Source organism: Castor canadensis, chromosome 10 (genome assembly GCF_047511655.1).
Source record: "Castor canadensis chromosome 10, mCasCan1.hap1v2, whole genome shotgun sequence".
Taxonomy (NCBI): Eukaryota; Metazoa; Chordata; class Mammalia; order Rodentia; family Castoridae; genus Castor; species Castor canadensis.
Genome location: NC_133395.1, coordinates 88,084,965 through 88,090,964, shown reverse-complemented (window position 1 = coordinate 88,090,964; position 6,000 = coordinate 88,084,965). Strand labels below are relative to the sequence as shown.

The following is a 6,000-nucleotide window of genomic DNA, read 5'->3' as shown; positions in this document are numbered from 1 at the left end:
GGGGGCTGGCAGCCCGGGGCCAGCGGCCAGAGGCCCCGCGCGCCTGCTCGGGCAGCCGGTCTCGCCCAGGTGGCCGCTGGGTGGCTTTCTTCCCGAGGTGTCCTGCTGCCAGGACGAGGGTCAAGTTTTCTCGGGGGAAAATTTCTCAGTGCTCTCGGGCGCTTGTTCTTCTGGGAATGTCCACTGCTGTGGCCAAGGCGGGGGACGCACAGCTCGGGCCAGGGCAAGCAGCCGCCCTCCTCCGTCGCCTCCTGGAGCCGTATCCTTGGGTGGGTGCGTGGCTCCCAGCGGAGGTCTCGGGGACCCTTCCGGTCCTCTTCGTCCGGAAAGCGCCACTGCCCCTCCAGCCCATCAGGAAAACGGCAGCCGCGCCCTTCGCCGACCCGCTCCGCCCTCCTCCACACTCAGGGCCTGGGGCTGCGGGGCTGAATCGTGAGGCTTTCCAGCCCAGGACTTCACCTCTGGCCCCTTTCACACCCGGGATCTTGGGAAGAAGAAACAAAACCAAACACAGCCAAAGCCATCTCCTCCGACCCGGGGCCCCTCCACATCCCTTCCGATCCCGGGTTCCTGCCGGCCTCCCGGGGCGTTTCTCCCAGGCAGGCCTTCGCGGCCACTACACGGGGCTGAGCACTCGAGTCCTCGGGCGTCACGGGGCCCGCGGCCACGCCAAGCACGCACGACTCCCGGGTCTCGTCTGCTCCTGGGTGCCCTGGGCCTCTTCCCTGTGCCGCTGCTGGGTCTTGTGCCCCTGCTTGGCCTCCTTCAGACCCGGCCCCGTGCTACGCGGCCACGTGCTACAGGATCGTGCCAGCAGAACTGGCCCTGGCTGAGCCCCGTACCCACCCTCCTGCCATCCCTGGCCCTGCTAGCAAATGGCAGAGATCCTCTGGCCTCCGAGCCCAGACAAAAATCCTGATGCAGTTGGCCGAGGGGCCGCAAACCAAGGCTTTGCTTGTTCCCGCTCAGGCCCCAGCCATACCCTCTTGTCCTTCGGCTGCTCGTGTGTGGGGTGGGGGAGAGGAGGGTGCGTCCCCGTGCGTGCGTGCGTGGTCTGGGTGTCTCTGCGTGGTGTGTGTGTGTGTGTGTGTGTGTGTTAGATGCCGTGCCTGGTGTAGGTGGGGAAGAGCAAGCCCTCACGCACAGAGCCCCATCACACACTGGGGCCGGGCCGAGGGGGTCAATCTGCTCGGCCTGATTGCGTTGGGCATACATTGCAGAAGGTGGGTTTTCCAAGGCGGAGCAGAGGGTCCCGGCACCTGAGGTTGTCCACGGGGAGAATGTCTGTTCCACGGGGGCAAGCGGTCCCTTCCGTCGTGCCCAAGCCCATGTGACCCCGAAGGCCAGGTGGCCCCGGTCCTTGAGCTGACTGAGGAGTGCTTTGAGACCCGGAGGGTGGCACAGGCGACTGGGCGCCAGCGGCGGCCCTCCCTCCCTTTGAGCGGGACGGGGAGCTGCCGCTGGCATCCGGAGCTCTGGCGGCCTGCGCCCTCTGTCCCTGTGACAGCAGGCTCTGCCGTGGGAGGCGGGATCCCACGTAGAGGTCGCGCGCTGGCTGCCCTGTCTTGGGTTGAGCGACGGAGCGCGACGTGGAGCAGCACCCGACTGAGGCTCCCTGCTTCTCTGTCCCCTGGCGTCTTGCCCTGGACCCAGTGCACCACCTTGTGGCGAGCCCAGGTGTGGCGCGTCCCGCTGTGGGGCCCGCTGGGGTGCAGGACCCACTTTCTCATGGCTTCCGCACGTCCCTCCCCGCCCGCCTGGAGGGCAGTTGGGGAGCGGTCCCCAACGTGGCCTGGGACCAACCTCGCTGGTGACCCGTGTCGCGGGCGCGCGCCCCAGGAGAGTGTGGGGAGGGGAGAGGATTCGGGGACGTAGCTGTGAGGATTCGGTGTGCGTGGGTCTGGCGGGTGGCCCGGACGGGGTCGGGGTCGTGGTCACGGTGGGTCGTTGTGGTGGTGGTGGTGGTGGTGGTGCTGGGGGTGGTGGTGGTGGTGGGGGGGTGGTGGCGAAGTCCCCGAAGACAAAAGGAGCAGCGAGGGAGGGAGGAGCAAAAGCCTACAGCACCCGGTATTCCCAGGCGGTCTCCCATCCAAGTACTAACCAGGCCCGACCCTGCTTAGCTTCCGAGATCAGACGAGATCGGGCGCGTTCAGGGTGGTATGGCCGTAGACGCTAGCCGCCGCCTCCGGGAGCCCCAAGAGCCTGCCGAGGGCCCCGGCGTGCGTCTCCACGCTGCTCTCCTGGCACGGCTGGGAGTCCGGGTGGGGGCTGGCAGCCCGGGGCCAGCGGCCAGAGGCCCCGCGCGCCTGCTCGGGCAGCCGGTCTCGCCCAGGTGGCCGCTGGGTGGCTTTCTTCCCGAGGTGTCCTGCTGCCAGGACGAGGGTCAAGTTTTCTCGGGGGAAAATTTCTCAGTGCTCTCGGGCGCTTGTTCTTCTGGGAATGTCCACTGCTGTGGCCAAGGCGGGGGACGCACAGCTCGGGCCAGGGCAAGCAGCCGCCCTCCTCCGTCGCCTCCTGGAGCCGTATCCTTGGGTGGGTGCGTGGCTCCCAGCGGAGGTCTCGGGGACCCTTCCGGTCCTCTTCGTCCGGAAAGCGCCACTGCCCCTCCAGCCCATCAGGAAAACGGCAGCCGCGCCCTTCGCCGACCCGCTCCGCCCTCCTCCACACTCAGGGCCTGGGGCTGCGGGGCTGAATCGTGAGGCTTTCCAGCCCAGGACTTCACCTCTGGCCCCTTTCACACCCGGGATCTTGGGAAGAAGAAACAAAACCAAACACAGCCAAAGCCATCTCCTCCGACCCGGGGCCCCTCCACATCCCTTCCGATCCCGGGTTCCTGCCGGCCTCCCGGGGCGTTTCTCCCAGGCAGGCCTTCGCGGCCACTACACGGGGCTGAGCACTCGAGTCCTCGGGCGTCACGGGGCCCGCGGCCACGCCAAGCACGCACGACTCCCGGGTCTCGTCTGCTCCTGGGTGCCCTGGGCCTCTTCCCTGTGCCGCTGCTGGGTCTTGTGCCCCTGCTTGGCCTCCTTCAGACCCGGCCCCGTGCTACGCGGCCACGTGCTACAGGATCGTGCCAGCAGAACTGGCCCTGGCTGAGCCCCGTACCCACCCTCCTGCCATCCCTGGCCCTGCTAGCAAATGGCAGAGATCCTCTGGCCTCCGAGCCCAGACAAAAATCCTGATGCAGTTGGCCGAGGGGCCGCAAACCAAGGCTTCGCTTGTTCCCGCTCAGGCCCCAGCCATACCCTCTTGTCCTTCGGCTGCTCGTGTGTGGGGTGGGGGAGAGGAGGGTGCGTCCCCGTGCGTGCGTGCGTGGTCTGGGTGTCTCTGCGTGGTGTGTGTGTGTGTGTGTGTGTGTGTTAGATGCCGTGCCTGGTGTAGGTGGGGAAGAGCAAGCCCTCACGCACAGAGCCCATCACACACTGGGGCCGGGCCGAGGGGGTCAATCTGCTCGGCCTGATTGCGTTGGGCATACATTGCAGAAGGTGGGTTTTCCAAGGCGGAGCAGAGGGTCCCGGCACCTGAGGTTGTCCACGGGGAGAATGTCTGTTCCACGGGGGCAAGCGGTCCCTTCCGTCGTGCCCAAGCCCATGTGACCCCGAAGGCCAGGTGGCCCCGGTCCTTGAGCTGACTGAGGAGTGCTTTGAGACCCGGAGGGTGGCACAGGCGACTGGGCGCCAGCGGCGGCCCTCCCTCCCTTTGAGCGGGACGGGGAGCTGCCGCTGGCATCCGGAGCTCTGGCGGCCTGCGCCCTCTGTCCCTGTGACCGCAGGCTCTGCCGTGGGAGGCGGGATCCCACGTAGAGGTCGCGCGCTGGCTGCCCTGTCTTGGGTTGAGCGACGGAGCGCGACGTGGAGCAGCACCCGACTGAGGCTCCCTGCTTCTCTGTCCCCTGGCGTCTTGCCCTGGACCCAGTGCACCACCTTGTGGCGAGCCCAGGTGTGGCGCGTCCCGCTGTGGGGCCCGCTGGGGTGCAGGACCCACTTTCTCATGGCTTCCGCACGTCCCTCCCCGCCCGCCTGGAGGGCAGTTGGGGAGCGGTCCCCAACGTGGCCTGGGACCAACCTCGCTGGTGACCCGTGTCGCGGGCGCGCGCCCCAGGAGAGTGTGGGGAGGGGAGAGGATTCGGGGACGTAGCTGTGAGGATTCGGTGTGCGTGGGTCTGGCGGGTGGCCCGGACGGGGTCGGGGTCGTGGTCACGGTGGGTCGTTGTGGTGGTGGTGGTGGTGGTGGTGCTGGGGGTGGTGGTGGTGGTGGGGGGGGTGGTGGCGAAGTCCCCGAAGACAAAAGGAGCAGCGAGGGAGGGAGGAGCAAAAGCCTACAGCACCCGGTATTCCCAGGCGGTCTCCCATCCAAGTACTAACCAGGCCCGACCCTGCTTAGCTTCCGAGATCAGACGAGATCGGGCGCGTTCAGGGTGGTATGGCCGTAGACGCTAGCCGCCGCCTCCGGGAGCCCCAAGAGCCTGCCGAGGGCCCCGGCGTGCGTCTCCACGCTGCTCTCCTGGCACGGCTGGGAGTCCGGGTGGGGGCTGGCAGCCCGGGGCCAGCGGCCAGAGGCCCCGCGCGCCTGCTCGGGCAGCCGGTCTCGCCCAGGTGGCCGCTGGGTGGCTTTCTTCCCGAGGTGTCCTGCTGCCAGGACGAGGGTCAAGTTTTCTCGGGGGAAAATTTCTCAGTGCTCTCGGGCGCTTGTTCTTCTGGGAATGTCCACTGCTGTGGCCAAGGCGGGGGACGCACAGCTCGGGCCAGGGCAAGCAGCCGCCCTCCTCCGTCGCCTCCTGGAGCCGTATCCTTGGGTGGGTGCGTGGCTCCCAGCGGAGGTCTCGGGGACCCTTCCGGTCCTCTTCGTCCGGAAAGCGCCACTGCCCCTCCAGCCCATCAGGAAAACGGCAGCCGCGCCCTTCGCCGACCCGCTCCGCCCTCCTCCACACTCAGGGCCTGGGGCTGCGGGGCTGAATCGTGAGGCTTTCCAGCCCAGGACTTCACCTCTGGCCCCTTTCACACCCGGGATCTTGGGAAGAAGAAACAAAACCAAACACAGCCAAAGCCATCTCCTCCGACCCGGGGCCCCTCCACATCCCTTCCGATCCCGGGTTCCTGCCGGCCTCCCGGGGCGTTTCTCCCAGGCAGGCCTTCGCGGCCACTACACGGGGCTGAGCACTCGAGTCCTCGGGCGTCACGGGGCCCGCGGCCACGCCAAGCACGCACGACTCCCGGGTCTCGTCTGCTCCTGGGTGCCCTGGGCCTCTTCCCTGTGCCGCTGCTGTGTCTTGTGCCCCTGCTTGGCCTCCTTCAGACCCGGCCCCGTGCTACGCGGCCACGTGCTACAGGATCGTGCCAGCAGAACTGGCCCTGGCTGAGCCCCGTACCCACCCTCCTGCCATCCCTGGCCCTGCTAGCAAATGGCAGAGATCCTCTGGCCTCCGAGCCCAGACAAAAATCCTGATGCAGTTGGCCGAGGGGCCGCAAACCAAGGCTTCGCTTGTTCCCGCTCAGGCCCCAGCCATACCCTCTTGTCCTTCGGCTGCTCGTGTGTGGGGTGGGGGAGAGGAGGGTGCGTCCCCGTGCGTGCGTGCGTGGTCTGGGTGTCTCTGCGTGGTGTGTGTGTGTGTGTGTGTGTGTGTTAGATGCCGTGCCTGGTGTAGGTGGGGAAGAGCAAGCCCTCACGCACAGAGCCCCATCACACACTGGGGCCGGGCCGAGGGGGTCAATCTGCTCGGCCTGATTGCGTTGGGCATACATTGCAGAAGGTGGGTTTTCCAAGGCGGAGCAGAGGGTCCCGGCACCTGAGGTTGTCCACGGGGAGAATGTCTGTTCCACGGGGGCAAGCGGTCCCTTCCGTCGTGCCCAAGCCCATGTGACCCCGAAGGCCAGGTGGCCCCGGTCCTTGAGCTGACTGAGGAGTGCTTTGAGACCCGGAGGGTGGCACAGGCGACTGGGCGCCAGCGGCGGCCCTCCCTCCCTTTGAGCGGGACGGGGAGCTGCCGCTGGCATCCGGAGC

At 67.6% G+C, this 6,000-nt stretch overlaps 2 non-coding genes across 2 annotated transcripts; both read right to left on the bottom strand.

Moving 5' to 3' along the window:
- Window positions 1–2,052: 2,052 nt before the first annotated feature.
- Window positions 2,053–2,171, bottom strand: LOC141411769 (5S ribosomal RNA). The gene has a single exon (XR_012436608.1). It is a non-coding gene; the product is annotated as a 5S ribosomal RNA (ribosomal RNA).
- Window positions 2,172–4,315: 2,144 nt separating this feature from the next.
- On the bottom strand, window positions 4,316–4,434 carry LOC141411768 (5S ribosomal RNA). Its single transcript, XR_012436607.1, has one exon. It is a non-coding gene; the product is annotated as a 5S ribosomal RNA (ribosomal RNA).
- Between the last annotated feature and the right edge of the window lie 1,566 nt (window positions 4,435–6,000).